Source organism: Erinaceus europaeus, chromosome 4 (assembly GCF_950295315.1).
Source record: "Erinaceus europaeus chromosome 4, mEriEur2.1, whole genome shotgun sequence".
Classification (NCBI taxonomy): domain Eukaryota; kingdom Metazoa; phylum Chordata; class Mammalia; order Eulipotyphla; family Erinaceidae; genus Erinaceus; species Erinaceus europaeus.
In genome coordinates this window covers 131676262-131686782 of record NC_080165.1, presented here as the reverse complement: position 1 = coordinate 131686782, position 10521 = coordinate 131676262, and the positions used below count along the sequence as shown (strand labels likewise).

Here is a 10521-nt window from a genome sequence, read left to right as displayed (position 1 = left end):
CCTCTATAGGTCGCTTCCTCTATAGAGCCTATACTTCCCCCAGTACTGGAACCTCTAGAGTGGGGCTCACTTTCCTGCATGCATCTCTCGATTCATACCAAATGATTTTGCATTCGCCTATCCCAACTTAATCAATGCAACAAGTACCACCTCAGCATGCTTCACTTCAGTCTGTGTCGAGAGACCTCAAGCTTGGAATGTCAACCCTTCAGCCTCATTACTCTGTGAGATATTTCCTTTCATAGGATTCTCTAATTTCATTCCAGGTGGTTCACTTCCTAACAAAGTTCCAAAACCTAGATATAGACCAAGTCCCATAAGATAGATCATATGCTCACATATATCCATAAATTAGGGCAAAATGTATACCTGAAAGCAAAAATACACAATAGTCTGCAGTGAGTCAGTATAAAGTTGATAATGAAATAGTGTCTACTTAGACTTAGATTCCCTCCTCACCTACTTCCTATTACACTTCCCTCACTCTAAAGCTAACCTTAGCAAAGCAAGGACTACAAAAGCTGAATAAGGGCAAGAGACTGGCATACTTTAGCGATGACTCTTTAGTCACCATCAGGCCACCCCATCAGCTGGGGCCCTATTCAGGGAGTCCTGAGATTCCCTGTGTCCATTCTTATAAATCTGTTATGAATCACTTTGAAAGACCTTCTAATTCTAACTTTTTTCTCTTTTCACTTTAACCAGTGAACTTCAAGACCAAAATCAAAATGATCTTTTGTTCTGTTTTATTTTTCCTCTATAAAAGAAATCACTGTCTTGCTTCTTTTTTTTTTCTAACTTGATTTTTTTATACACTTGTCGAAACAACATAGTTTACTCTAATCTGCCAGTCCTTATTCCTGTGTATGACTATCACCATAATCACCCGCAAGAAATTATTTAACTTTGTAATTATAAAGACTCAAAAAATGATTAGAAAATTGTTTTTCCTTCCCCTCATTTCCTCTTGTTAATTCTCTAGCCTGCAATCGCCTTTCCTTTAATGTTCACACCTGGAGCCCAGTAATGCCCCCTGGTAGAAACAAGCTGAGGAGTTTATTCATACTACAGAATGATAAATGTCTCTGCACAGCAGTGGGATGCACAAGCATATTGGATTGATTGCTGGATTGCTTCCCCCATTTCCTTTTAAAAATTGTTGTTTAAGACCTGTAGTGACAAACATTAATTTTGACTTTTTTTGGAAAATATCAGCAGCTATTTTCAGAGTGATCTGTCGAGCAATAGTAATTGAACATGCTTCATATTATTTAACGCTCATCCATTTACAAAAATGGATATAAACACACATTCTAGTTTTATTGTCATGCAAGTCCCATGGCATGTTATAATGGGGATTGAAATTGAAAACAATGGGTTGTTTATCTGTATCTGCTTGCTTTTTCTTCACTGTGGGTTCTACTTAATTGTGAAGGAATCTTGATTCTGGAGGATTGGGAAATAAATTGAGGCAGAAAATCATAAGGAATGAATTTAAAAAGCAAATGTTACTACATTACTTGGATGATCTCAAAGTAAGTTAAAAAAGATATTTTATGATTTAAGGAGTTAAGAAGAAAAAACAAAATTTTTTTTAAACTTTTCTACCAGATTATAGCTGAGACTCAGTGCCTGCTCTGTGTATCCATAGGTCCTGGTGGCAGTTTTTTAAAAATTGTTTTATTTGGTATGACAGAGAAATTGAGAGAGGAATGAGAGATAAAAGGGAGAGAGAAAGGGTGAGGGAGAGAGAAGAGAAAGAAGAGATAGGTAAATGATAGATTATATAGATAGACAGACCATCAGACAGAGAGACAAACTTGTAAGCTTTGATAAAGCTTACATCTGCAGGTAGGGACTGAAGATTTCAACATGGAACCTTGCTCATAACAGCATGTGTTTTCAACCAAATATGCCACTGTCTAGTTTTTAAAAGCAAACAGATAAATGCTTTTAGAAAAGTTGGTGGGTGGTCTGTTTGGATGTAAAATAATGTTAATAACCTAGGTAATAAGATTTTTTTTATACTTTGTTTTGTCACTGTCAGTGCTTCACTGTGCTGGGCTGACATTTTCAGCTAGAAAGAGAAAAACCTATAGAAAGACATAAGGAGATAGGGAACACCTCTATAGCACTGATTCTTCCCCAACTGCCTTGGGTGCCAGGCTTAAACCTGGGCCATAAACAGGAAGTCAAAGGTACAAATAGAGATTCCTGTTAATTAGACAAATTGTTCAGCTTTATACCTTACTGCATTTCAGCTACCAAGTTGCAGACACTAGAATGGTTGCATTCTAACTTCCCTGGACAGATGACCTCACCAATGTGTTCTGTGATCTCACCTCTCCAGAGCCCTGCCCCACTAGCGAAATACAGAAACTGGCTGGGGGTATGGATTGACTTGCCAACATCCATGCCTAGAAGAGTAGCAATTACAGAAGCCAAACCTTCCGCCTTCTGCTCTCCATAAAAAATTTGGGTCTATACTCCCAGAGGGATAAAGAATAAGGAAATTTCCAATGGAGGAGATAGGATATGGAATTCTGGTGGTAGGAACTCTGTGGAATTGTACCCCTGTTACTTTACAGTATTGTTAATCATTATTAAATCACTAAATAACAAATTAAAACAAAAAACCCTGCCTCATATATATGACAAGATAGTTATATTCGCAGATGAGCTGTTTTCCAGGGCTGATACCATGTATTTAATATATTCAAACTGCTTAAATACGAAAAATAATATGAAAGCAATAGATCAGAATGTAAGAAAACATTTCAGGGCTAGGGATAAGATATACTTTTGGCTTAAATTTTAGAACTAAAAGTAAAAGACTGATGGATTTGAAAATTTAATATTTCATATCAATGCAGTAAAATATAAAGGTACAGTATTATATATAGGTAAAATATATTCAAAATTTATATTTCTTAAATAAAATTTCCTATCTATGTCTTTATCTTTTAGAAATCTACATAAAATTTTCAAATCATCTAATAGCTCAGTAGACAGAACATAAATACATAGTCAAACGACCACAGATTGTGTGACAAGTCACATAAATGACTAGTTAGTACCTGAAACTATGTTCAGCTATACTGAATACTGTGAAATGCATCAATGAATAGATTTCTTACACATAATAATGAAAGAAATGAATTCTCTATAGCACTGGACATGAATGAAAATATACTTCCTCATACATATATGATTCTAATATAAACTGATAAATTTCCTTATAAGGCTCTTCATGAACAATTACCAAAATTACATTTTGCTAATAAATTTTTTTTTGTCATCACTAGTGCTTAACTACTCCAGGATCATTATTATTTTTTTTACCTCTCAGTGAGAAAAGGACTATGGAACAGGGTTGCAGGTCACTCTCCTTCTATCTCTTTCACTTCTCTATTCATCTGACTTCTATTCTCAATGAAAAGAAAAGGAAAAAAATGGCCATCAAGAATAGTGAAACAATACAGATACTGATCCCCAGAGATAAATATTAAATAAATAAATAAGTAAGTAAATAAACCTCTGAACAGGACTTTCATATGCACGACTGTGCTCATCACTCCATTATTCCCGATAGAATTGGAATTGAGGCAAGGTAAATGCCAATTAATGGAGGACTGCATGAAGAAAGTATAGAATATATTTAAACATTACCTTTGGTAAACAGAGGAGACTATATCGGAGAATGTTGAAAAAGGTCATCTACACTTTACCAATTATATTCCTATATTAAACATATTTATAAAATAATGCTATTTTATTTATTTTTTAATTAAATTAAAATTTTATTGGGGAATAATGTTTTACAGTCGACAGTAAATACAATAGTTTGTACATACATAACACTGCTCAGTTTTCCACACAAAAATAGAACCCCCACTAGGACCTTTGCCATCCTGTTCTAGGACATGAAACCTCTCCCCCACCACTCCAAAGTCTTTTACTTTGTTGTACTACACCAACTCCAGTCCAGGTTCTGCTTAGTGTTTTTTCTCTTTTGATCTTGTTTTTCAATTTTTGCCTGTGAGTGAGATCATCTCATATTCCTCTTTCTGTTTCTGACTTATTTCACTTCACATGATTTCTTCAAGCTCCATCTCCATCCAAGATGGGCTGAAAACAGTGAAGTTGCCATTTTTAATAGCTGCGTAGTATTCCATTGTGTATACATACCACAGTTTACTCAACCACTCATCTGTTGTTGGACACCTGGGTTGCTTCCACATTTTGGCTATTACAAATTGTACTGCTATGAACATAGGTATACACAAATCTTTTTAGATGGGTGTGTTAGGTTCCTTAGGATATATGCCCAGGAGAGGAATTGCAGGATCAATCATAGGGTAGGTCCATTTCTAGACTTCTGAGAGTTCTCCAGACTGCTCTCCACGGAGGTTGGACCAATTTACATCCCCACCAGCAGTGCAGGAGGGTTCCTTTGTCCCTGCAACCTCCCCAGCATTTGTTACTGCTATCTTTTCTGGTATACAACATTCTCACAGGAGTGAAGTGGTATCTTATTGTTGTCTTTATTTGCATGTCTCTGACAATCAGTGACTTGGATAATTTTTTCATATGTTTCTCAGCCTTTCGGATATCTTCTGTGGTGAATATTCTGTCCAGGTCCTTCCCCCATTTTTGTATGGGGTCATTTGTTTTCTTGTTGTTGAGTTTGGCAAGCTCTTTATATTTTGGTTATTAACCTCTTGTCTGATGTATAAGAATGCTATTTTAATTAACAATTTTTTAGTAGTTGGAAGTGTAGAAAAGTAATATATATGCTTGAGCTTTTATCATTTCAATGATCATTTTAAATAAGTATGTTTTATTATGAATGATAGAGTTGAAAGAGAGAGCTAGGGAAATGGAGGACTACATTATTAGTGGCATATCGTGGTGTTTGAGACTTAGCTTGTAACTTTTGGTGCCTCCAACATGCAAAAAGGTGCTCTAAGCTATCTTTCTGGCCCTATTTTTTTAAAAACATTTTTTATTGAGGGTTAATGCTTTACAATGCAATTGAAGTCACATGCACATAATTTTAGTATATACCCATCCCTCACAGTACTCTTCCACCCTCCTTCTCTTTTCCTTGCTTCCATGCAATACGTTTTGTATAGTTCATATTTCACTTTGTTTTCTTCTTCCCTGTCCCTAATTATTAGGTCCTACTTCAAGTGAGATCATTTGGTATTTGTCCTTCTCTTTTTGGCTTGTCTACAAAACATGATGTCTTCTAATCTCATCCAAGATGAATCAAAGGAGAAGACTTCATCATTTTTAACAGAGCAGTGGCAGTCCAGCACATATATGTACCACAGTTTATTTAGCCACTTATCCCTCTCTGAACATCTAGGTTGCTTCCAGGTTTTGGCAATTAAAAATTGTGCTGCTATAAACATGGCTATACATAAATATTTTCTGGTAGGTGTTTCATTTAGGTAAATCCCAAGGAAAATAATTGTTGATTCTTATGGTAAGTTTTCTTTCCAGTGTTCTGAGAAATCCCCAGACTGTCTTCCAAGAGGTTTAGGCCAATTTACAGCCCCCATCAGCAGTGCAGGAGTGTCTCTTTTCCCCCACATCCTTTCTGACATTTGCTGTTACTGTCTTTCCTAATACATGACATTTTCACAGGTGTAAAGTGGCATCTCATTGTTGTCTTTATTTGCATTTCTCTGATAATCAGTGACTTTGAGCACTTTCTCATATGTTCATTGGCACTCTGGATCTCTTCTTTTGTAAGGTTTCTATCCATGTCCTACCTCCATTTTCTTATGGGCTTGTCTGTTTTCTTGGTGTTTATTTTACTTAGCTCTTTATGAATTTGGGTTATTAGTTATTTATCTGAATATGTTGTATAAATATCTTCTCTCACACTGTTGGGGGTCTTTCTGTTAGTTTGGTGATATCTTTTGCTGTGAAAAGCTTTTCATTTTGATGTAGTCCCATTAATTTTGTTTGTTTGTTTTCTTTGTTGTTTAATTGAAATCTCTGGAGACCTTTTTGAAGCATTAATTATAAAGTGTTCTGGCAACATTTTCATCTAAGTATTTTTTTCTGGCCCAATATCCATTTATTTTGATCCACTTGGAGCTGATTTTTGTGCATGTTGATACATGGTGCTCTAACTTAACTTGTTTGCATGTTTCAATCTAGTTTTTCCAGCACTTATAAAGGAGACTCTTCTTTCTCTATTTAAGGTTCTGGACACCTTTTTAAAAAGTGAGTTTCTTCTAGATATAGGGACTTTTTTCTGGACTTTCTTCTATTCTACTAGTCTGTGTGTCTGTTTAGGTTACAATACCAGGCCATTTTGATTATAGTAGCTCTGTAGTATAGTTTGAGGTCAGGAAGTGTAATACCTCAAGATGATTTAGAATTTCTAAGGATTTTGTACTTCCAGAAAAATTTTTGTAACTCTTGTTCTCTTTGAAAAAAACCTGGTGATATCTTGATGGGAATGGCATTAAATTTGTATGCATATGGCTCTATATAGGATTCATTTTCATGATGTTTTTTCTCTATATCAACAAGCATGGAATATCTTCCTATTTCTTTGTATAATTTTCTATTTCCTTGGAGAAATGACCCATAGTTTCAGTGTACAAATCCTTCCTATTTTTGTTAACTTTATAACTAAATATTTGATGGTGCTCTAAACTATTTCTCTGGCTATATTTTTTAAAAATATATACTTTATTATTTTATTGTAGTGTGTTTTAAGAGAGAAAGTGAGACAGGAAGTAGAGACAGATAAATTGAGAGACCAGAACACAGTTCCATGAATTTATATGTTCCTAGGGATTGAACCCAATGTCTGATGCATTCAAGATATACACTAGACTGATAATCCACCTGTTCAACCCTGTCAGGTTTTCAAACTGAAATTTTTCATAAATAAGGTATTCTGAAAGCAAACATTTTTATTGAAAATATCGAAGGTATTAAAATGAAATCACCCTCCCCCCACACACATACTTTATTGGAGGGCCAATGGTTTACAGGACAATTGTTGACACATAAATATAACTTATCTTTCCATTATAATTGTCTGCAAGACATTCTCTTATTCAATCTGTGTCCTTTTCCACCATCATGCACCAGGACCTCAGCATCCCTTCATCCTGTCTCATTTCCTCTTACTTTGCTTTGGTGCAATACATCATGACCAGTTCAAGTTGCATACAGTGTTTTTCTCTTACTTTTCTTGTTTCTTAAGTTTTACTAATGGATGAGATTATACAGTATGCATCCTTGTCTTTGGCTTATATCACAAAAAACATACTTTCAAGTGCCATCCAATATATAGCAACATAGATGCTGCATCATTTTAACAGCTGCTAAGTACCCTATTGTGTATATATTATGTATACTATAAAATTTTTAGTCACTCATCTCTCATTGTGTATATCCAGATCTCACCAAATTTCTTTAAGAGAGTAGAACAAAGATACAAAAATTTATCTGGAGCCAGAAAATTTATCTGAGAAAGAAAGAGTGAGAATGCAGACATCAATATCACCAAAGTCAAAGCACATAACATGATAACTATAATCAAAATTACTTGGTACTGAAACAAAAATAGACACACGGATCAGTGGAATAGAATTGAGAGCCCAGAAATAAGCTCCCACACCTACAGACATCTAATTATTTTTATCATGGGGCCAGACCATAAAGTGGAGAAAGGAGAGTCTATTCAGCAAATGATGTTAAGGAACTTGGATTGAAATATGCATAAGAATAAAACTGGACCACCACACTTTACATTCACAAAAGCAGGCTCTAACTGGATCAAAGATGTGAATGTTAGACCAAAAATTATCAAGTACTTAGAGGAAAACATTGGAAGACCCTTTTTATATACTTTTTAAAAAACATCTTAATTAACTCAAGTTTAACTGCAAGGAAAACAAAAATAACTCTATGAGGTTATATCAAATTAAAAGCTTTTGCAAAGCAAAAGGACCCATCACTAAAACAGAGAGACTATCTACAGAATGGGAGAATTTTACTTGCCGTATCTCAAACAAAAAGCCAATAACCAAAAATACATAAAGAACTCAGCAAATTTATCAGTAAAAAAAAAAAAGCCCCATTGAAAAGTGAGAAGAGGATAAAAAGAGGAGAAAGAAAGAAAAAGAAAAAAGAGTGTGTGTAAGGGGGGGGAGAGAGAGAGAGAGAGAAAGAGAGAGAGTCCCAATGGACCAATAGACATAGGAAAAAATACTCAAAGTTAATGATGAGCAGAGAAATGAAAATAAAAGCAGAAATTATATACTTTCTTACATCTGTGAGAATGTCATACATACAGCAGAAACATCAATGGTTGGAAAGGTGGTGGGGGAAAAGGAACACTCCTACACTACTGGTGGCAATGTAGACTGATAAGACCTTTGTGGAAAAATGCTTGGAGAGTCATTAGAACACTAGAAATGGACCTATTCTATGACCCAGCAATTCCTGTTGGAGGTGCATATCCCAGGAAATAGAAACAATCTCTCTAACGAGACTTATATGTACATATGTTCATAGCAGCACAATTTGAATTCGCTTTTAAATTCAGCTTTTGATGGTATTTAAACTGAAATAAAAAGAAAAGATTCTAACAAGGTTATAGTCATTTCCTATGTGTTTTAGAAAGAGGTCAAAATTGCAATGTGTCTAAGTCAAAGTGTTCATGAGGGAATATGGACCCACACATCTTGTGAAGTGTTGAAGAAATTATAAAAACCAAACAGAAATTATTCACCTTGTGAAAAAGTAATCTTTGAGTGTTACAGATTTCCTTGGATTCTGAAAATAACTTTGATTGCCTTTCACCTTGTCTGAACTTGTAACTCACAATAGATTTTTTTTCTTTCCTGATCTCATAAAAAACATTCTGTTAAGACAAGTCTTTGATATTTGTAAATGGTTTTTATATATGTGTTTATACTAATATATATACAACTGTAAGAGATTTGCCAGTTTATTAATCCCATGCATGACTTACCATATACTCAAAGTAATTGTATGGAAACTATATATTGAATTATAAAATATACTTGTCTAACATAAAAGACACACTTTAACTCCCTTTTGAGGTTTAAATGACCACTCTTAGATGTGTGTTTTAAAACAATAGGCTCCTTTTAACGTATACCTTTTATTTTCTTTAAAATTGGTTACTTGATCACTGTTTAAAAAGTCTCAATCTGGAGGCCCGATGGTGGTGCACCTGCTTGAGTGCACAAGTTATAATGCACAAGGGCCCCAGTGTGAGCCTCTGGTCCCCACCTGTAGGGGGAAAGCTTTGCTAGTGTTGAAGCAGTGCTGCAGATGTCTCTCTCCCTCTCTATTTCCATCATCCCTCCCAATTTCTGGATATCTCTATTCAGTAAAGATAATAATAATAATAATAAAAGTTTGGTGCATTGGGTTAAGCACATATGCTACTAAGCGCGGGAACCCTCACAAGAATCTGGGTTTTAGCTCTGACCCCCACCTGCAGAGGCAGTTGCTTCCCAAGCAGTGAAGCAGGTCTGCAGTTGTCTTTATCCCCCTCTCTGTCTTCCCCTTCTCTCAATTTCTCTCAGTACTGTCAAAAAAAAAAAAAAAAAAAAAAAAAGGAAAAGGCCACAGGCGCAATGGAATGGATTCCTAGTGCAGGCACCCAGCCCCAGCGATAATCCTGGAGGCAATAAATAATTAAATAAGTCTCAACTGAAAAAAAAAAAGCCTCAATCATTAGGACATTCACTATAAATATATAACCATGAAATTTGCTGGCTATATGGTATACAGCTCATCAAATTATAATGATACATTTGCTATTAAAGCGGCCGCTTAAACAAGACATGTTTTTTCGTTTCTTCATAGGTTTATCTCCAGAACTCGAATAAATCAGGAAGAAAAGGTTAACTGGTGATGGAAAATCATCCCAAGATGATACTTCTGACTTGTACTAGCAAAAGAAAGGTATGGATAATACTATTTCTTTAACATTTGTTTGGGCATATTGTAATGACACCAGATTTTGTAGGTGGAAGTGTTTCATAACACATGGACATCATCGTTAGAGACAAACTTCTTTCCTTTTCTTTGTCTTTGTCTTCCTCTCTTTCATTACAAAATGTAAGCATTTATCCAAAATAAGTAATTATAATCAGTAAATTTACCTGGATCTAAATAATGTGTCTGTTTTAATACCTATGAGTTAAGAAACAACTGAGTTTTGCATATATGCATATAGTTAGTCCACACACCATTGCTTTCTGTGTGTTCTTCTGAAACAGTGTGAGTGCAGCACCATTGCTGCCAGTGTTCTGTAGCAATCAACTACCTAAATTGTTCTTTAGCAGATGCCACTTAGCTTATGTACCGTAATGATAGTGTGTTTTTGAGAGTTTGCTCTCTGGGTTATACTGTGCTACTATGAATTTGTCCTTTTGCTATTTCAGCTATCATCTCAAATTTTAAACTATTAATGACTGGCATTTGACAATAATTTACGTGAGAAAG

General features: G+C 35.1%; 1 long non-coding RNA gene across 1 annotated transcript in view; it reads left to right on the top strand.

The window, feature by feature from the left end:
• The first annotated feature begins 9878 nt into the window (after positions 1 to 9878).
• The window catches only part of LOC132538324 (uncharacterized), a 366520-nt gene continuing 365877 nt past the window's right edge, over positions 9879 to 10521 (top strand). The window contains exon 1 of the long non-coding RNA XR_009549721.1: positions 9879 to 9978. This is a non-coding gene — a long non-coding RNA (uncharacterized LOC132538324). The remainder of the gene's footprint in view (positions 9979 to 10521) is intronic.